This window comes from Equus caballus, chromosome 16, assembly GCF_041296265.1.
Source record: "Equus caballus isolate H_3958 breed thoroughbred chromosome 16, TB-T2T, whole genome shotgun sequence".
Taxonomy (NCBI): Eukaryota; Metazoa; Chordata; class Mammalia; order Perissodactyla; family Equidae; genus Equus; species Equus caballus.
The window spans coordinates 51,410,606-51,433,178 of NC_091699.1; the positions used below are offsets into that span (position 1 = coordinate 51,410,606).

General features: G+C 42.2%; 1 long non-coding RNA gene across 1 annotated transcript; it reads left to right on the forward strand.

Moving 5' to 3' along the window:
• The first annotated feature begins 543 nt into the window (after positions 1 to 543).
• LOC111768348 (uncharacterized) lies at positions 544 to 20,940 on the forward strand. The gene is made up of 5 exons (XR_002800624.2): positions 544 to 1,176; positions 2,089 to 2,249; positions 11,671 to 11,810; positions 12,643 to 12,792; positions 20,722 to 20,940. It is a non-coding gene; the product is annotated as an uncharacterized lncRNA (long non-coding RNA).
• Positions 20,941 to 22,573: the final 1,633 nt, after the last annotated feature.

Genomic DNA, 22,573 nt, shown 5'->3' on the forward strand with positions numbered 1-22,573 from the left:
CGAGCCTGCGGACGCCGCCTCCTGAAGGGGTTCCCGGGGCCCCCGACTGCCGTGTGGCCGTGGTGTCCCTTGATACGCTGCCCCTTATCCCAGGTGACTTCGCGTTGGGAGTCCGGAGGAGAGGGCTGAGGCACCAGAGTGGGACCCTGGGCTCCCTGGGAGTTTGGGGCACCAGGCTCTGCCCTCGGGGGTCTGCTGTGGAGTCTCGGGGGACACGATTCGGCCTTGGGAGGGCCGCGGGTGCACGGCCTGGGGACTGGGAAGCACTGCCCGGGCGTCTGAGAGGACCGGGCCTTCTTGGCTGTCTGGGGCGCACCTGGTGCTTTCCCAGGGGCTCAGGGGAGCCGGGGCCTGTTTCTTTGAGGCTCTTTCTCCTACACTGTCCTCACCCCAGAGCGCTGGGGAAAACCTTGGGAGGATAGGGCGCCGAAGAAGGGGAGTGGCCCTGGCGGCGAGCGTCAGGATCAGTGGCAGACGCATCTGTGGAGCGTCCCCGTCACAAAGCGGCGGGTGCGAACTGCAGGCCACTGTGCTCGAAGGCGAGGAGTGGCACGTGGAGATGCGAAGGCCTGGAGTCAGCCCTGCCCTCCGCAAACGCCTGCTGAGTTCTGTCGCCCTGGCAAGCTGGCAAAAGCCAAAGCTGGGCCAAACCAAACCACACCACACACGAGAAAAATGGGAGGGGCTCTGCCCTGGTAGTCTTGTGATCGAGGATACTAGTTCTGAGAACAACACCAGTTGTTTGGGCAAGCAAACCAGTTCTGAGAGTCATTAAGGAGGGGTTTTTGGTGATAGGGTGGTAGATAGTGGTGAGGGAGGCTGGGGTCAGATTGGGAAATGTCTGAAATGTGTGGAAAAGGCACAAGGGATGCTTCCCAGGGTCTCTAGGAGGGGCATGTCCCCTCTGCCACAGGCGTTTCCACTACAGTGTCAAGATGGGAGATCGGAGTGTCCATAAAGAAATCACAAGTGTGGCGGTCCCTATCCCAAACGTCGTTGTCCACCCTCGGTTCTCAAAAGTTGTCATCGGTCAACACGAACTTGCCCTTCTTTGGCTCCTCTGCCCTGTAAATCTCATGACCACCATCCAGCCTGTATGCATCCCTAAGGAGACTTTCCAGGTGGAAGATGGGGCCAGGTGCTGGGTGACCCGATGGAGCAGAAAAGAAGAATTTGGTAAGACTTTGAGGCAGGAAGCAAACTCGGGCAGAGGGAGGCAGCCTTATCCCTGGAGTAGGCAGGAAGGCAAAGGGAGGGACAGGGGGCAGGCTGCCTGGCGGGTAGCTTAAAGGGGCAGTGGCTTAGCAGCAGCCAGGATAATGGTCTCTAGTAGGCTTGAGGCCAGAAATTAGTTGAGGCCTTTTGTTGCAACACAAATATTTGATGGCAGCCATTTAGGAAAGGTACCAGTCCTGGGAACTGGAGCTGCTCTCAGGAGAAGAAGAAATACACGTGTGAAGTCTCCTGCAGATTTGTGGGGGACTATGCCTGGCTGGTTTGGGGATGTTTTTAGGTTCCCTGAGGACAGAGCCAGATGCTGTGGGGTTCTATCCAGGGTTGATTTCTGCTCAGGGGGTGATGAGCTGTCTGCCTGTCAGCGCTTTCCCTCACAGGAAGTACCTGCCTTGGTGGGTGGGGAGTTCCCGTCCTTGGGGGTGTAGGCAGAGCCAGAAGATCCCTGTTGGTGGGGTTCTGGGGCCTCCTATCTCTGGAAAGAGGCTGGATTTGGTACCTTTGGGGCACTACCTGTCTAAGAGCCTGTGATCCTGCTCCAAAGTAAAGACACTTGACTGATGCACAGGACACCTGTCACTGTTACTATTGATACTCAGAGTGACAGATGCTTGGTTATCATTTCTCAGGCTGGTAGCTGTTGCCTCTTCCTGTCCTGATCTGTTCTTCCTTATCCATCTTGGTTTTGGTTCTTCCCTCTTCTTCTCCCCATGTCAACTTTGGGCTTCGGTTTCCTCTGGTGTCAAATGGGGACAATACCTACTGCTCTGCCTTCTTTAAGGGGGATTCTAGATGCTTTGGGACTTAGTGTCTACCTGTGCAGATCCACCCACTGCTGAGTTTCTTTACTTGCAGGTGGCCAACTTTACTCATATATTCATCAGAAGAGTGAGCAATACATCATTGATTCTGAAAGACTTAATCAGTTGGTCCAGCAGGCCATGTCAACAAACAAGGATGTAGTATTGAAAGGGATGCTCTGTGGCTATAAAGATGCAGGAAAGGATGCTTGTCAGGTAAGTTCATGCATGCTCTTCCCCCTCTGCATTGAGGTTGTCCCCTCAAAGCTTCCTCATTCCCAAGTGGCAGGGCTATTTGCCACCTCCTCCTGTCACCCCTTGATTCGGGAGATCCATGGGGAGAAGCCCTTGCGGCTCCCCTGAGCTGGCCTGGCCTGTTCCTTCCAAAGGGAGCAGCCCTCGCTCCCTGGGGGTGCAGCCTAGGTGTGGGGAGTTGGGGAGGGGGGTAATGCTAATCGTATAAGTCCCTCTAACTGAGTCCCTTCTGTGTGGCACTTACTGTGCCAATGTGAGCATTTCCCCACATTAGCTCAGATGACCCTGCGTCCTAGACACCATGCCTGTTACACAGATGTGGTGAGGTCCAAAGAGGTTAGTGCAAGGGTCCCCTGTGAGTGCCTGCAGGACTCCTGAGCCCACCGTCTTCCCTCTGCACCAAGCTGCCTTCCTGAGGAGGGGGGCATTTGAGCAGGGTGTTAGAGGATAAGTATCTGGATTTCTTGGAAAGAGGAGAACAGCACTGTGAGGACAGGGAAGAGCAGGTACAGTGGCTCCGAGGTCTGAGGGAACTTGTCACATTTAGGGACCATTTTACTGGTCTGGAGCAATGAAGTGGCAAATCTGGCCAGAGAGTGGGGTTGGAGTCAGAATCTGTGTGGCCTGGGATGCTGTGCCAAGTTTCTAGATACCGTCCAGGCAGGTGTCTAGGCGAGGAGTTGGTTTCCATCATCCTACCGATGATGTTGAGTGGCGAGCAGGACCTGGGGCAGTGGGGCGGGTGAAGGAGGTGTGTCTGAGGTGGCATCAGCAGCTCTTGGTGACCGACTGTGTGTGAGGGTGGGGGTGCGGGAGAGGTTGAGGAGGACTCTGCATTTGTGACTGAGCTGGTTGGTGGGGGGGCCCTACTAGCAGGTCTGGGAAAGGATGTGGAGAGTTCTGCTGGAGGCGGGGGTTGAGGATGTCTGGGAGTGGAACTTAAAACATGGGGGAGCTGGCTATATGGGTTAGGAGTTCTAGAGAAACTTTAGGCTAGATGTAAGGACTTGGGGGGCTGCCATGCAGTGGTGATATTCAAAATGTTTAACAACCACTGTGGTTTGGGAAATGACCAGTCATAATATCCTCAGAGGGTATTAAAGTTTTCCCAGTAACTTTTCAATTTTCAGTTCTCATATTCGCAGAAACCTGGGCCTGGGGGTGTCTGACTCCCCAGCACCTTGCAGTGCAGTCCGCCTGCTCTGACGAGGATGCTCTTCCATTCTTGCGTTTGTTTCTCTTTCTCCAGGGAGATTCTGGGGACCCCTGGTCTGTGCATTTAATGAAGCATGGGTCTGGGTGGGGATTGTGAGCTGGGGCATCGCCTGCAATTGTAGAAATGTGCCTGCACTTTACACAGACGTTGCCGTCTACGCTAAGTACCTAGTTGCAGTGGTGAACCAGGCTACCTCTTTGTACCCAATGGTGTTCCTCAGCTTACCCCTGTCTCTGGTGCTGCTCCTGGGCATCCTGGCAACCCCGTGATCACCCTGGCCCACGCCCCTCCTGTTCTGAGTCCCGCACTAGACCTCTCATCCAACCTCCCACTCCTACTCAGTGCCCTTTCCTCAAATTCCGGGTGGGATCCATTGACCCTGTGGAGATCCACACAACAGAGTGGCAGCATGACTGGAGTCCTGAAAATGTCCCAGCCTGGTGCTCTGGTCACCTGCCTTGGCCACGCCTTGGATGTGCTCTGCCTGTCGGGAAGGAGGGGGTGAAAGCATCCCAGCTAGAGGGCCAGCTGAGCTGCCAGCTGGAGCCTGAGGTTTCAGCGACGTCTTAGAGAACATCTACCAAAGAGACATCATCGACCGTGAAGCAGCGTTAGCCCTGCTTGTGGTTTCCCAGCTCCCACCTGACACGCTGTCAAGCCAGTCAGCCTGGTGATTGTTCAGAGAGAGAAGGAGTCGCCACGTCCCTGCTGAGGCGTGAGGCCGAGGATTTCCACGTCTGACCCAGTTGTCTGGGGCTGGGCGAAGTTCCCCTGCCCCGCTGTGTGGATCCATCTGTGAGTGGCCTGTCTCTGCCACACAAGCCCTCCTGGGGCAACTCGGTCTTGGAACCCCCTTCCTCAGTGCCCTAGTGGCCACATCCACGTTCACCCCACGTTGTGTTGAGGCGTTACAGAGTGCGGAGATTTCGATGTCAACTGAATAAATGCTTAAGAGAGGGGGTTTTGTGTTCTGCATCCCTGCTGGTCTGGGGCGTGCGGACACTGAGAAGAATTTATCTCACATTTGGCTTAGGAAGGTGTTCATGATGCTGTAAACCCTAGAGGGAGAGGGGAGGCCCTTGCCTACCCTGATGAGAATTGGATAGATGGTTTTAGCGTTGGGTCCTTCTGCTGTGCTCGTCACAGCCCTTGGCGTCTCTGCAGGGAGCTTTGTAGCTGAGTTTGCTAGCACTGCCTCTGGGAAGGAGGAAGCGAGAGACTGAAAGTGAGAGAGGGCTCAGGGCATTGTATCCAAACCGCAACCGCTATTTTCCGCCTGTTTCTCCTGCTCCCCCTCTGGGTATGTGGAGCCTTGAGCACCTGATGGCCTTGGCGGGGCTGTGGAAAACACAGGGTTGGGGCTCAGGGAGAGCATAGTTTGGGGTGCTTACTGTGTCTGTGCTGGCTCATTTCCCTCATTACCCTGTGGTCCCAGAGTAGCTCTTTGTCATGGTGCAGAGCACTTCACTGCCCCCAGTTTCCTTTCCTGTTCATGAAAGTTCGAGGTTGCCTTCTCTTAGGAGGGTGCATTTTACATGTGAGCAGGAGGTGCATGTACATATTTGTGGACTGTGGTAAAGATTGATAATTGTCTCCCCCGGCACCTTTCATCCCCTTTCTTCTGGGCATAGAGTACATTTCCGAGTCTCCTGTATATCTAAGTGTGGCACTAAGCTTTGGCCAATGAAATATAAATAGAAACTTTGGGTGTGAATTTTGGGGAATGTCCTTAGAGGGAGGACAAAGATTTCGTCTTTCTTCTCTCCTCCCTGGAATGTATACATGGTGACTGGAGCTAGAGCAGCCATCTTAGGACATGAGGAACATGCTAAGGGAACAGGAATTTTGAAGGAACTTAGCTCCCTGGAATTTGTAAGGCTGCCCTTACAGCTCTTCATGCAAGAGAGAAGTAAACTTCTCTTTTAATTAAGCCACTGTTGTCTTTGGTCTCGGTTACACATTGAAAAACCTCATCCTAACATTCAGTTAGTATCATCTGGAGCTTTATTTCTGGATTGTTATGAATATGTTTATAAAGTCATTTTTTATTTAGACTCAATTCTTTTTTATTCCTACTTCACTATATGCCATTGCTTCCTTCTCTATTCATGTTTTAAAATAGATAAGGTTAAAAGTTTGTTGATGAATGATTGTATTATCTCTTAACGCATTTCTATCTTATTATTTTCTTTTTTGAGGTATAATTCATAACAGTCAAACGCACACATTGCAAGGTACAATTTTATGGGTTTTAACAAATGTATACCTCATGTTAACATTACCCACATCATGTCAGAACATTTCCATCAATCCCTGATGCTCCCTGGTGTCCCCTTCTAACCCGGCCCTCCCAGAGGTAACTGCTGTTCTGATTACTCTCAGAGTAGATTTGCAGGTTACTGAACCTCACATTAGTGAATAATGCAGTAAGTGCCCTTTTGTGTCTGGCTTCTTACCTTCCACATATAGTTCATTCCTTTTTATTGCTGAATAGTAATCTGTTGCATGAATATCCCACAGTTTGTTTATTTTCCTGTTGATGGACATTTGGATTGCTTCCAGTTTGGAGCTGTTATGACTAAAGCTGCTAATAGACATCTAGCGCAAGACTTTTTGTGTCTGCATGCTTCCGCTTCTTTGGGGAATACACCTGGGGTGGAACTACTGGTTCATAGAACAGATGTATGGCTAACTTTATTAGAAATTTTCAAAGCGTTTTCCAAAATGGTTGTAGCATTTTACACTTCTACCAGCAATAAATGGGAGTTCCAGTGGATTCACGTCCTTATCAGGACTGCCTTTTTGTCCAATACTAATAGGTATGAAGTGGTATCTCCTTGAGGTTTTAATTTTTATTTCCCTGTAACTAATTATATTGAGCACCTTTTTATGTGCTATTGGTCACATGTATATCTTCTTTTGTGAAAGATCTTTTCAATTCTTTGCCCATTTTTAATTAGGATGCTTGTCATCTTATTGCTGATTCATAAATAATCTTCATATATTCTGATTAGAGTCCTAAGTCTGTGACTTGTTTTTTTAACTTTTTAACTGAGGATGGCAAAGATTTTTCTTCTACTTTTTCTCCTATAAGCTTTATAATTTTAGCTTTTACGTTGAAGTCTATGGTCTACAAATTAATTTTTGGTCATGGTGTGAGATAGGGATCAAGGTATATTTTCCTGTATCTTTAATGTTTACCCAGTTCTAGTAGCATTTGTTGAAGATATATTTATTTTCACATTGATTTGCTTTGGTACTTCATCAAAAATTAATTGACAGTGTATATATACATCTAGTTCTGGACTCTATTCAGTTCCTTATTGTTTGTGTATTCTTATGCCAACTTCACCATGCCCTGAGTACTGTAGCTTTATAGTTAGTCTTGAAATTTGGTTGTGTTATACCTCCAAATTTGTTCATGTTTTTCAAGCTGGAGCTTTTTTGTAGAAATTGACAAGCTGATTCTAAAATGTATACGTAAAAGCAGAGAACCTAGAATAACCAAAACAGAGAACTACTGGATTTCAAGACTTACTATAAAGGTTTAGCAATCAGTGGTATTGGCATAAGGGCAGACATATAGATCGACAGAACAGGATAGAGTCCAGAAACGGATCACACATATGTGGCCAATTGACTTTAATAAAGATGCAAAGATAATTCAATAGGGAAAAGGATAGTCTTTTTAATAAATGATGCTGGAACAAGGGGATATTCCTATGCAAAAACAAAAACAAAAACCAAAAAACAACAAAAACGCCATGAAGACTCAATCCTTACCTTGCATTATATAGAAAAATTATTTCAAAATGGATTATAGAACTAACTGTAAAACCTAAATCTATAAAACTTCTAGGAAAAAATTTAGAAAAAAAAATCTTTGTGACCCTTAGGTAGGCAAAGATTCTTAATATAGGACACAAAAAGCATGAACCATATAAGAAAAAAAATTATTGGATTTCATCAAAATGAGAATCTGCTCTTTGGAAGGTACTGTTAAGAAAATGAAAATAAAAGCCACAGACTGGAAGGAAATAGTAGCAATAGCCACTCAAGGACTTATATAGGAACGTTCATAATATCTTCATTCATAATAGCCAGAATCTGGAAGCCACTCAAATGTCTGTCAACAGATAAATGGTAACCAATGGAATACTACTCAGTGATAAAAAAGAATAAACTGCTGATATACACAAGAACATGGATGAAATTCAAAACCGTTATGTTGAGTGAAAGAAGCCAGACCCAAATAGAGTACAGCTTTCTGGTTCTATTCATATGAAGACCAAGCAGGCAAAACAGGTTGCCTATGATGGATTTAAAGAGGACACAAAGACACTTTCCAGGGTTTTCAAATGTTCTATGTCTTGATTAAGGTGGTGGTTACATGGGTCTGTATATTTATTAAAACATTAAATCGTGCACTTAAGATCTGTGTATTTCACTGTATGCAAATTTTGCCTCAGTTTAAAAAAATAGATTAATGTGACACATTTTCTAATTTAGCCCCAATGTCTCTTCTCCTTCCCTTCCATAATAATAGATGTCTTATGCAATGACCTGATGTCTTAGGTCATTCTGGTGGTGTGCCTGCAAATATTTAACAAGCAGCTCTGTAGGAAAAAAAAAAAGGCCCTGATTTGTAACATGTACAGGTTTCCATGGTATAAATATTTCCACCATGCCTGATTTCAAGCTACTAACAAGACATTATTGAATGTAGAGTTGGAAAGAGATACACACCGTTATATAGAATTTCTACCATACAGCTACATTAGTCTCAACCTCAAGAGCACAAGTAATAATAAAATACAATGAAATAATTAGGAAGTGATAAATTTTGAGTATTTATTTCCTTTGTTTTTAATGTCATTTCTTTAATTGTAGGTTTTATAATTTAATTTTTAATAATGACTGTGTTTAATATCCAGCTTACAAAATTTCTGAAAATTAACAATTGCCTCTCATGAGCTGGTAGAAGCCAGCTCCAGCACCCACTGGATCATTTCTCTACAAGCAAATTCTGAGACAGGGATTCATGTTCAAGTAACTTATTAAGTGAGTTATTGTCGGGAGAAACCGTATCGATGTGAGGGAAGCAGGATAGGAAAGGGGAAGAAGTTTAGTAAGAATGTGTGATTATAGGTGAAATCTAGGCTCAGCTTAATCCTGGGGTCTCTTATACTACAGAATTCATGCAGACTGAAGGCAAGGGAGCTGGGCTTTGGTGCCCTGTACCATTAAGTTGTTGGCTACAGGCTGACTGGAGCGATGGCAGGTACGCATGCAACTCCCAGTCACTTTCTGTAATGTGGCTCTATGTGCCCAAGGGTAAGCCTCCTGAGAAGGATGCAGGTGTGAATTCTTAGTAGCAATACCCAGAGGAGTAGTTGGGGGATGGGTACACCAAACAGGTAAAATGGATCCCAGGTGATCTGGGTGGCCACCCACTTAAAAACTACCTTTCTCAACTTCCCTTGAAGCTTAGGGTGACCAAGTATTTAAGGTAAATTCCCTCAGATGTAAGTAGAAGTAATGTGTGCTGTTTAGCGGGATGCCCTTCAAAGGGACATGAGTATGCTTTCTTGGCCCTTTCCCTTCCAAAGTGGAAGATGAGAAAGATGGAGGTGCCATATTAGATGCAGAGACGTGTGCCCATGTTTAGGGTGGCAGAACCCAACCTGGGTTGCCTGCATTTGGACAATTGAGTGAGAGAGAAATAAACTTCTTTATTTTTTTAAGCCACTGTATTTTGGGATATCTCTGTTACATTTTAGCCTGTATCCTAATGAATATAGTGAACAAAGAAACAATTAATAACAAGTATCTAAACTCATGACTGTATAAAACAATAATTTCTAATTTGTAAGTTTTTTTATAAAAGCAAAACGGGACTAAGCCAAACAGAATGAGAGAATGTATCAGGAAAATCAAGGAGAACATATCCACTACAGAAAAACTATAATTATTTGTATATGACCTGGCTGTGAACATAGAAAACCCAAAAGAATCTACAAATTACAAAATTGGAAAAATAATTTGATAGGATTATTGAATATAAAAGAATAATGTAGGGGCCGGCCCCATGGCCGAGTGGTTAGGTTCACACACTCTGCTTTGGCGGCCCAGGGGTTCGCTGGTTCAGATCCTGGGTGCGGACATGGCACTGCTCATTAGGCCACACTGAGGGGGTGTCCCACATGCCACAACTAGAAGGACTCACAACTAAAATACACAATTATGTGCTGGGAGGATTTGGGGAGAAAAAGCAGAAAAAAAAAAACGATTGACACCAGAGCTATATGCATTTTATCATATATTGATGCTCAAAATCTCTAGTGATCAAGAAACCATGGTACTGGAACAGAGATAAGCAAATAGAGCAATAGAAAGAATAGAGAAGCCAGAGAGACCCAACATATACAGGGACTTTTGGTATATGCAAGAGGTGACATTGATGATGAATGGGAACATGAGGGGCCATTCACTACATGGTGCTGGGTAAATGGGTAAATGTAAAAAAAAGTTAAACTGACTTCCTATCTTACACTATATATAAAAAAATACATGGGCCGGCCCCATAGCTGAGTGATTAAATTTGCATGCTCTGCTCCAGCAGCCCAGGGTTCGCTAGTTTGGATCCTGGGCGTGGATCTACGCACCACTCATCAAGCCATACTGTGATGGCATCCCACATAGAAGAACTAGAATGACCTACAACTAGGATATACAACTACGTACTGGGGCTTTGGGGAGCAAAGAAAAGGAAAAAAAGAGCAAGATGGGCAACAGATGTTAGGTCAGAGCCAATCTTCCTCACCAAAAAAACCAAAACAAAAACACATGGACAAAAGACAGAACATGAAAAACAAAACTTCAAAACTTTTGGAAGAAAATATAGAACAATATCTTTAAGACCTCAGGATAGGGAAGGCTTTTTAAAAATAGACACAAAACATGTAAACAATAAAGAAAAAGATTGCTATTTCTGACTACGTTAAAACTAAGAACTTTTTTCGTCAAGAGATGTAATAAAGAAGGTGAAAAGACAATAGTGATTGTGAAATGATATTTGAAACGCACATTACCAACAAAGGATTAGTGCACACAAAAAAACTAAACAAAAAATACTTCAAAAGCAACCCAAATATAAAATTGGGTAGATGTCACAAAGAAATATATTATAGAAAGAAAGCATAAATGGCCAGTAAGGGTATGAAAATATACTCAACTTCAGGGAACCGCAAATTAAAACTATAACAAGATATAGTTTTATGCCCACCATGTGGGAAAAAACAGAACTATGGCAATAAGTGTTGGTGAGAGCAGGGATTAATAGAAAGACTTGTACACTGGTGGTGGGAGTGTAATTTCTTAAAACTACTTTGCAAACTGGTGTTATAAACTAAAAAATAAAAATGAATGCATTTACACATGAATCATTGACATCCAAGGTCACAACTCTTTCAGAAGACACAGGTAATTCAAAAGACACACATTGAAACAGAGTTACTCTTAATCATAAGTGAAAATATACCATGAGTATATATAGAAAACCAGTTGTTCTGCTTTTTTGGAAGACTAGAGCTGTTAAGAGTTAGCATTTCTGGGGCTGGCCCCAAGGCCGAGTGGTTAAGTTCACACACTCTGCTGCGGTGGCCCAGGATTTCACTGGTTCGAATCCTGGGTGCGGACATGGCACCACTCATCAGGCCATGCTGAGGCGGCATCCCATATGCTGCAACTAGAAGGACTCACAACTAGAAATACACAACTATGTACCAGGGGGATTTGGGAGAAAAAGGAAAAATAAAATCTTAAAAAAAAAAAGAGTTAGCATTTCTTTCAGCTATACTCTCACCCTACCTCCTCCTAATGTCCTTAGCATGTATTTAGTTTCTCCTGTCAGATCGGAATTGTTGACCACTTTAAATGCACAATGAGGTACACTCGCTCAGTCAGACTGAGGAGCAGTCTTCCCAGTTAGGAGGACAGTTAGGACTTTCTTAATGCTGGTAGGGAACTGTCCTTCACCTTAGTCCTTCATGACATCTTTGATGCCAGTGCTATGTCTTCATCCAGTGGCCTTTAAGTCTCTGATAGGCCAACAGTATGAGCTCTACAAGTTGCCCTAACCTTTCAGGCAATTTTACTTCCCTGCAGATCACCAGTTGCGAAACAGAGAAGTTTCAACTACAAACTACCCAGCACCTGTGTCTTGAGTAGCTGGAGTAGTAATGAGGAAGAAGGAAAGGACTACGCCTCCCAAACTCCTCAACTTCTTTCCTTCCCTGTATTTCCAGGTGACTGCTTCTCTCTTAAGAAAGTCAGGTGTCTCACAGCAAGGGAGATAGGAAGAGAAGGGAGTCACTAAGGGGATTGATTCCAACTCCATTACCAGATGTTATTAGGAATTTGTCAAAACCACGGCTAACTCCAGACTTTGGAATAGGCTATTTTTTTTAAACAAAAAGAGCAATGGGGGCCAGCCCAGTGGCCGAGTGGTTAAGTTCGCGCACTCTGCTGCAGTGGCCCAGCGTTTCGCGGGTTCAAATCCTGGGTGCAGGCATGGCACTGGTCATCAAGCCATGCTGAAGCGGCATCCCACATGCCACAGCTAGAAGGACCCACAACTGAAAATACATAACTATGTACTGGGGGGCTTTGGGAGAAAAAGGAAAAATAAAATCTTAAAAAAAAAAAAGGGCAATGAGGTGGAAATTTCAGGACACGAAGAGACCTAGACATCAGTCTAAGCATTCTGTTACCTATTTTTTAAAAAACTCAAAATTATATTATAGGGCCATGAAGGAATATCCAGTATGGAACTTGCTTTCCCATTATAAACAACTAGAAAGCTTGAAGGAATAAAAGAAATAACTTTTCAGACATCAGGACAATAGGTGGTATGGGTCCTGGAGAGAAGGGAAACAAGTGAGATGAACCCTGTAATTGTCCTGGATTCCTAAGCAGAAGCAACTTTCAGATGGCACAGGAAGGGAAACCCAAACAGAACATGGTGATATCACTAAGAGTTGTTAGCTCAAGTGCCAATATTAAAAAAAAAAAAAAAGGATGTGTGGTAGAGATTATGGGTAGCCTGCAAGACCTAAAACATTTACTGTCTTTTTACAGAGAAACTTTGCCAATCCTTGCCTGTATAGGATGGAGATATGCAGAGAAAGAATTCCAGAAATCTGCAGAGCAATTGCTTTTAGTGGCTATTCTAGACTCATCATAACAAAGCTTAAAAACCAACTTCAAATGGATCAAATTGAACTGCAAGTAATTTATCTACCTGCCAAATTTCAACATTCCTTAAAGAAAGAAAATACAATTCAAGTAGTCAACAATGTAGTATTAACATTGTTCAGCATTCATTAAAAATTACTAGATATGTGAAAAAGCAGCATATTGTGACCTATTGTTAAGTCAGTCAATAGAAACAGATACAGAAATAGTGAAGACTTTAAAACATCTATTATTAATATTATAAATTTGCTCAAGGATTTAAAAGAAAATATAAATATGATTAGGAGAAAAGATTAAGAGCTAAAATGGAACTGTTAGAGCTGAAAAATAAAACACACGCAGTGAAAAATTCACTGGTTGGGTTTAACTAGATTAGCTATTGCAGAGGAAAATAGTGGTGAAATTGAAGGCACAGCAATATAAACTATCCAAACTGAAGCACAGATAAAAAAGATTGAAAAAGCTATTAGACCCTGATAATTTTACCTATGGGGCAATATTAAGTAGTCTGAGGTGAAAAATTGGAATATAGAAGGGTGGACGAAAACAGTGGGAGCAGAAATATCTGAAGAAGTAATATTCTTCAAAAGTGCTTGAGAACCAGCTCTGATGGCCTAGTGGTTAAAGTTTGGTGTGCTCCACTTCAGCAGCTGGGGTTCGGTTACTAGGCATGGAAACACACCACTCATCTGTCAGTAGCCATGCTGTGGCAACACATAGAAGACTAGAAGGACTTACAACTAGAATATACAACTACGTAGTGGGGCTTTGGGAAGGAAAAAAAAGAGGAAGATTGACAACAGATATTACTTCAGGGCAAATATTCCCCAGGAAAAAAAAAATCATTAACTGTAAAAAAAAAATACTTGAATAAATAATGGCTGAAAAATTTACAAATTTGATAAAAACTAAAAGCCACAGATTCAATAAGCACAACGGACCCCAAGCAAACACAAAGAAAACCACACTACAGAACATAATAACTGACTTGTTATTCAAAACTCAGTGATAAAATTTTAAAAGCAGCTGGAGAAAAGCCACATTACATACAGAGGAACAAAGATAAGAATTATAGCAGACTTCTCTTCAGAAACAATGCAAGTCAGAAGATAGTAGAGCATCATCTTCAAGTGCTGAAAGAAATAAAGTAAGTTAATATAGAATTCCACATCAGGGGGCCAGCCCTGTGGCCAAGTGGTTAAACTCGTGCTCTCTGCTTTGGCAGCTCAGTGTTCACCAGCTTGGATCCTGGGTGCAGACCTAGCACCGCTCATTAGGCCATGCTGTGGTGGAATCCCACATAGAAATACCATATGACCCAGCTATCTCACTACTGGGTATTTATCCAAAGAACTTGAAATCAACAATTCAAAGAGACTTATGTACCCCTATGTTTACTGCAACATTGTTCACCATAGCCAAGAGAGAAGCAACCCAAGTGCCCATCAACTGATGAATGGATAAAGAAGATGTGGTAAATATATATAAGGGAAATTCTCTTTCTTCTTGATTCAGTTTTGGAAGGTTGTATAGTTCTAAGGATTTATCCATTTCCTCTAGATTATCCAATTTGTTGGTGTATAGCTTTTTGTAGTATTCTCTTACAATCTTTTCTATTTCTGAGATGTCTTGTAATTTCTCCTCTTTCATTTCTGATTTTATTTGAGCCTTCTCTCTTTTTTTCTTGGTGAGTCTAGCTAAAGGCTTGTCAATTTTGTTTATCTTTCCAAAGAACCAGCTCTTAGTTTCATTGATTTTTCTATTTTTTTGTCTCTATTTCATTTATTTCTGCTCTGATTTTTATTATTTCCTTCCTCCTATTGATTTTGGGCTTCATTTGCTCTTCTTTTTCCATTTTCTTTAGGTGCCCTGTTAGATTGTTTATTTGAGATTTTTTTTTGTTTGTTGAGGTAGGCCTGTATTGCTATAAACTTCTCTCTTAGAACTGATTTTTGCTGCATCCCATAAATTTTGGCATGTCATATTTTCATTTTCATTTGTCTCCAGGTATTTTTTTATTTCTCCTTTGATATCTTTATTAACCCAATCATTGTTCCGTAGCATTTTGTTTAATCTCTACATATTTGTGGCTCTTCCAGTTTTCTTCCTGTAGTTGATTTCTAGTTTCATACCATTGTGGTCAGAAAAGATGTTTGGTATTACTTCAATCTTCTTAAATTTATTGAGACTTCTTTTGTGGCCTAATATGTGATCTATCCTGGAGAATGTTCCATGTGCATTTGAAAAGAATGTATATTCTGCATGTATACATGTATATACAAAGAATGTATATTTTGGGATGGAATGTTCTGCATATACCTACTAAGTCCAACTGGTCTAATGTGTCGTTTAAGGCCAATGTTTCCTTATTGATTTTCTGTTTGGATGATCTATCCATTGGTGTAAGTGGAATGTTAAAATTCCCTACTATTATTGTGTTGCTGTATACTTCTCTTTTTATGTCTGTTAATAATTGCCTTATATATTTAGGTGCTCCTATGCTGGTGCATGGATATTTCCAAGTGTTATATCCTCTTGTTGGATTGTTCCCTTTATCATTATGTAGTGCCCTTCTTCGTCACTTGTTACAGTTTTTTTTTTAAAGTTTATTTTGTCTGATATAAGTTTTGCTACCTCAGCTTTCTTTTCATTGACATTTGTATGGAGCATCTTTTTCCATCCCTTCTCTTTCAGTTTGTGGGTGTCTTTAGGTCTGAAATGTGTCTCTTGTTTTTTGTCACTTATTACAGTTTTTGTTTTAAAGTCTATTTTGTCGGATATAAGTATTGCTACCCCAGCTTTCTTTTCATTGCCATTTGCATGGAGTATCTTTTTCCATCTCTTCACTTTCAGTTTCTGGGTGTCTTTAGGGCTGAAGTGTGTCTCTTGTATGTAGCAGTAGTTATTTCAGGGCTAATCTTCCTCAAAAAAAAAATAATAAAGATTGGCACCTGAGCTAACAACTGTTGCCAATCTTTTTTTCTTTCTGCTTTATCTCCCCAAATCCCCCTGGCACATAGTTGTATATCTTAGTTGCATGTCCTTCTAGTTGTGTCATGTGGGATGCCACCTCAACATGGCCTGATGAGCAGTGCCATGTCCATGCCCAGGACCCGAACCGGGGAAACCTTGGGCTGCCACAGTGGAGCATGTGGACTTGACCGCTCTGCCACAGGGCCGGCCCCAAACTTCCACTTTAAGAAGCTTACAAAGAGTTCCTGGACCCAGTTTCAATGTGTGTGTGTGTGTGTGTGTGTGTGTTCCCTGCATCAACTTAATTCTGACACTATCCACAGGAGTTTGCATCAGATTCCACAGGTTAAGGGTTCAGTCCTCTAAGACTGGCCCCCTTTCCCCACCTTCAGGCACCAGTCACAAGCCAGGTTGTTACCTGTGCTTCTGACTGACTGGCTATAAATCAGAGGTTCTTACGACCCTCTCCTTGGATTCTATTAATTTGCTAGAATGGCTCACAGAATTCAAGAAAACCTGCTTACTCACTAGATTACCCATTTATTACAAAGGGTATTGAAGGATATCAATCAACAGCCAGAAGAAGAGATACATAGGGCACATAGGGCAACGTCTCAAACAAAGGAGCTTCTGTCCTCATGGAGATGAGGGCCCAGCATAGTGGCACATGGAAGCTCTCTGAAAAAGGGCCTAAAACCTGTTGTTTTGGTTTTTTTATTGAGGTTTCATCGCTGTCATGATTAAGTCATTGGCTGTTGGCAATTGATTCAACCTCAAGCTCCAGTTCTCTCTCTGGAAATTAGGGGATGGGACTGAAAGTTCCAATCCTCTAATCACATGGCTGGTCTCCTAGCAACCAGCCCCTACCCTTGGGTGGGGTCCAAAAGTTACCTTCATTAACATAACAAGAGACACCTTTGTCACTCTCAATACTTAGGAAATTCCAAGGATTTGGGGTCTGTGAACCAGGAACTGTGGATGCAGACTACAGCTATGTGAGAAACGTATTTCTTATAAATCACAGTATTGCAGAGCTACAAAAAGAAAAGAATTAGTCTCAAATGAAGAAGAGAAAGGAAATAAAGACAGGAGTGAAAATCAGTGAAATAGTAAATGGATAAAAAAATAGAGGGGTTCTCATACTTTTGGTCTCAAGATCATCTCACACTCTCAAAAATTTTTGAGAATCCTAGATATCGGGCTTATGTGTTTTAAATCTGACAAATAGAAATGGCAAGCAATAGGATATATTGGAGTATATGAGGAAGCCATTTGGTGTAAACCTAATTCAGCCTGATCTTGTTTTTCCAAAAGGGCCTGACTGTGGTCGTTGAGCATGCATTGTATATCTGCTTTAGACATTCCCTATGGCAAGAACAAAGGCCCTTGAGATAAAGGTGCAACTTCCCTCCCCCTCCCAACGTTGGTATTTCCTTAAAGATTAAGCATCTTTCCTTAGGCTAGGAACTGATTGCTGTGCTTACCTGTGACCACCCAGCTCGAAACAACAGACTTGCTTCCTGCTATGCCCACTGAGATAACAGACCCACTACCTGCTGTGTCCATCAAATGCTGTGCCGACAGGGCAATCTTGTGACTATTGTAAGAGGGACATTTCAATCATATGTGAAACACCCTCTTTGAGGGTATATAACCACTCTGTATACCCCTGCTTCTTTGGAGTGCTCTGTTCCTTTGTGGAAGGACTCTCCCGGGCCATGGTCCTCACATTCTAGCTCAGAATAAACTCTCCGAAATCTTCATTTATAGATTGGTTATGGATTATTTTCATTGACAAATCTATCAATATTTACTGCATTAGAAATTAAAAATGTTATTTAAAAAAATAAAAATTATAAACACATGCCTGTATGCATTTTTATGACATATTTTTCTGAAAGTCTATAATTTCCAAAAGAAAAAAATTAGTGTAAAGAGTGGTATTGTGGGCCGGCTCCGTGGCTGAGTGGTTAAGTTCACGTGCTCTGCTGTGGTGGCCCAGGGTTCGGATCCTGGGTGCGGACATGGCACTGCTCATCAGGCCACGTTGAGGTGGCATCCTGCATCCCACAACTGGAAGGACTTGCAACTAGGATATGCAACTGTGTATAGGGGCGGGGTTGGGGAGATAAAGCAGAAAAAAAAAAAAGGAAAGGATTGGCAACAGTTGTTAGCCCAGGTGCCAATCCTTACAAAAAAAAAAAGTGGTATTGTTTTACAATTTTCCAAACTTTCTTAATGTCATGCTTAATAGACAACAGCTGGGTTATCATTCTCTTCTGAAATTTATTGTTTTGGTTGAAGTATATGAAGGAAACCTACTCTCACACAGATATACGGTTGGAAAAGGGAGAAGTATTTTAATAACCTTTTCAAGTAATTGTGGATTTTTAAAAATTATTTTACAATATGTCAAAACTTGACAAGTGGTAGTTTCTTGCAATGTGGAATATGAAACTTTCAGAAATTTTTGTACTCATTGCTTAAAATTCATTAGCTTATCTTTCACTTTGAATGGATCATTTAGGCATACATAATTTTGTCAATCATTGGAAAACATTAGTTCATTTAGTTATCCAGATTTTCTAAATGTGGACACATTTCATTACGTAATATCAAAAAACCACATTCACTCATATTACCATTGCTGTTATCAGAAAAGTATTTAATTATTGGAAAGCTGTTGAGCTCATAGTGGCAAATATAAACTTTTCAGAATTGAAATTTTCATGTGAAAGCTCAAATTTTATCATTGGCAATAAATACTATCAGTTGTTTTTCTTAAAAGTTGCAGACTTTTACTTTGTTTATTTTTGAGAAAATGTCTGCCATATACACAAGTCTAAATAACTACAATTTGATTACTAGTCATTCTTTTTTAAGTAAAAATGATGCCATGATAAAAGTGGTAGTTCAGGTAACAACACAAACAATTGTGTTACCACACAAAATTGGGGTTCTCTTGCCTGATGCACATAAAAAAAGCCAATTATTATAACATCAGTTTTTGGGAAAAGAAATGCAGCTTTATTTTGCCAGATAGATCTACAAGGAGACAGGGGGCATACGCCCTCACATCTGTCTCCCTGACCTAGGGCTTGGGGCACAATTTATGGGATGAAGATGTTGACACAGATAATCCATACCCAACCTATAAGTCAAAATTGGGGTGAGTTTATTATGAGCCAAAGTGAGGATTATAGCCTGGGAAAGCCTTAGAAGGTATTCCAGAGAAGTGTGAGTCTCAGTACAGTCTTATATCTTTTTAGAACAAAGGAGACACATTAAACACACCTAGGATACATTTTCAAAGAAGTATTCACTTGCATTTTAGCAGATCAACATGACCACCATGCCAGGAAGGAGACTATCCGGGTATTACCAATAGGGCGTTACCAATAACGTGTTGTTACCAATAGGGCGTAGGAGGGGAAGTATGCATTTTTTATCTCAAGAGAGATTCTTTAATGGATAAGCAGATTACAATGTATGTTTGATAGGCCATAAGTCAGACTTTCTAGTTCAAGCCAAATCAGTTTTGAACTCGAATGGTTACTCCATATACCTCAATATGTGAAAATCTCTTGTCAAAGGGCAGGGTGGTCTGAAGTTTGGAGATGGATGATTGGAGGTAAGTGAAGTGAGATAATTGACGATCTGCACAAATGTAGTCAAGCTTCCTGCCTCTTCATAGGGTGCGAGTTCACAAAATGGCAGCAGTACCATGATCTGAGGGTGGAGTTTTTAGCTCCTTGATGTCAAAAAGTTCACTTATCAAGCATTTGCAAGGCCCAATTGATGAATTGGTGGTCTCAACCGACCTGAAGTGGACAAGGGGTCTCAGTTCCTGCAAGACAACTCTTAGTTACTCTGTTGATAAGATGGAGTTAGTTGAACTGTTCCTGGAGGGCCCACAGTTACACCTGTACAGTGTCTCCTTGAGTCAGCATCATACTTCTATATACAGCAGAAGTGCTTTATGCATACTTGACACTTCATCACACAAAATCTTAAATAAATGTAGACTAAAGGGTCAATACTTGATAAAATTAATAAGTTTTACTTCTCCATCAAGGGCATTTTAAAATTTTTATTTTATTTTTTGAGGAAGATTAGCCCTGAGCTAACATTTGCCGCAAATCCTCCTCTTTCTGCTGAGGAAGACTGGCCCTGAGCTAACATCTGTGCCCATATTCCTCTACTTTATATATGGGACGCTTGGCAGAGCATGGCTTGATACACCATGCATAGGTCTGTACCCGAGATCCGAACTGGTGAACCCCTGGCAGCCGAAGCAGAATATGTGAAATTAACCTCTGTGCCACTGGGTCAGCCCCATCAAGGGCATTTTAAAAGTGAATCTGGATTAATTGATTGATTGATTGATTCTGTGATTGGGATGTCACCCCTGAGATTACGTTGTAACATGTAAGACTCTTATCTTGCTAGTGTCAATGCAAAATAACCAGTAACCAGTCTATAGATGAGAGAGATATGGTGACCTTTTCTTGAGCCAGGGTGAGGACCGTAATCCAAAAAGGCAGCCTTCACAAAGGAAGAAAGTGTTCCAGAGAAACACGGTTTTCATTAGTCTCATATCTTTTTAGAACAAAGAACATACATTAAACATGCCCAGGATACATATTCATCAAAGTTTCAAAGTGGTATTCAGTTGCAAATTAGCAGGTCAATTTGACTCTGATGTCAGTGAAAGGGAATTTATCTTCAGGAGTACTAATATGGGCATTACCAATAGGGTGTTGCTGTCCTCGTAGGAGGGGAGGTATGCATTCTTATTTTAAGAGTGCGTTCTTTAATGGTTAAAGCAGATGTACAATGTACGTTTCATAGGCCACAAATCAGGCTTTTTTAGTTCAAGCCGAATTAGTTTTGAATCAGAATAGTTATCCCATATACCCCAATATGTGAAAATCGCTTGTCACTAGCAAACTCACTCTATGTGTCTTGCTCTCCTTGTTAACTTCGAAGAAGCAAGCTGCCATGAGTCCTACAGTCACAGAAAAGGAATTCAGGCAATAACTGATTGAGCTTGGAAGCAAACCCTTCCCCCATCAAGTCTTCCAATGGATGAGAATCCAGCCCTCGCCGACACCTTGATTGCAGCCTTTCAGAAGACCCAGCTAAGCTGCGCCTGGACTCCTGACCCACAGCAACTGTGAGATAATAAATGCGTGTCGTTTGAAGCCACTAAGTTTGTGGTTATTTGTTACAGGGCAGAGAAAACTAATACAGAGGCCATTCCAATATTTGATCAGGCCTCCAGGTTCTGTATAATGAAGTTTATGATAGGTCTAGTAGGTCCTATAGTCATGTGCCTACCATTGCACCTTCTTCACCAAAAAACAAGTTCCTAGGGCTAAGGTGATGTTACGCAGAATGCCATTATGATAAATCAGACACTGTATAAGTCCACTGATAGTGGTGCCACCAAAGGCATTACAGGCAGATAACGCTGTATACATGTTTAGAATATGTAATAATCCCATAAGGATGACTTACTCGCCCTCCAGGGTGGAAGGAGGTTGATATAATCATCTTACCACCAAATAGCTGGTTGGTCTCCTTCAGGGCTGTGGCATATCAAGGGCTTGGCATTGATCTCTGATGCTGACAGACTGGACATTCAGCAGCATTGGTAGCTACGTCAGTTTGGTAAGAGGGAGTCCATGTTGTTTTATTGGGTGAATGAATAGCCTCCAATCCTACCAACACAACTGCTCTGTTCATGGGCACAATGTGCAATCGTGGAAGTTGACAAGGACAGAAGTTAGCTGACCTCTCCTGGAGCAGTCATCTTATTCATGTGGTTGTTGATTGCCTCCTCTGCAGTGGATGCTTACTGGTGGGTATTGGCATGGGATAGAAAAAGCTGCACATTTTGTTCCTACCTCCAGAGGTCCATTCATGTGCTTTTCCCCCAGACCTTCAAATTTTGCTCTTTCTAAGCCCCTGACCAATCAGACAAGCCATTCATCACCGCTCAGGGGTCCGTATATATTCTTACTGAGGCCACTTCTCTTTTTACATCAAGCTGATGACCAGGTGTACTGTTTGAAGCTCTATGTACAGGATTTCCCCCTCAACACTGTCTTTCAGGATCATCCCTGAATGGGTTCTAGTGCAACAGTAGTCTATTTTCAGCTGGCACCAAAATTTTGAGCCCATCTGTGAACGAGGCCCAGGTTTTTCCCTCTTTCATCATCTAGTCATAGGACACGCCCTATAAGGTTGTACGTGTGAACTGAGGGAGAAGCTTCAATTCAATACAAGTAAGTGACATGGGGGTCTAAGTCATTTCTTTGTGCAACTTATTTGTGTCTTCAAGACCTGCCATGATCCAATCCCAAATGTATCACTTCCCTTGAATGATGAATTGCTTTGTCCAACTGACTTTATGACTTAGAGAGTCTGGCTAAATAGCCATCTTATCTTATGATAAGAGGCACTGGACTCTTAGTCACTTAATGTCCCATGGTCTGGCATTTAGTTTCCTTTTAGGGTTCAGTAGTGTGCCAGGAGTTGTCTTTCAAATAACGTACAATTTCTTTGCTGCAGATGGTATGTGTGGTTTTGCTCCAGAACTGTAGGGGGCTATACTGTGACTCTCTAATTAGAACATAGCAGAGACTCCTTCTAGTACTTTTACTCACAACAGCAAACTGTAGCGCCAGGGGTTTTGCCAGGTCATATAGCCCAAGTGACAAGGTTGCTTATACGACAACCTGATTTCATCTCTTGACAGGAGGAACTGCAAAGCATTGTGGCCATTTTTATGTATCTAATCCAGGTTAATCTCCCCTTCTTAAAATTGTTTATTTAT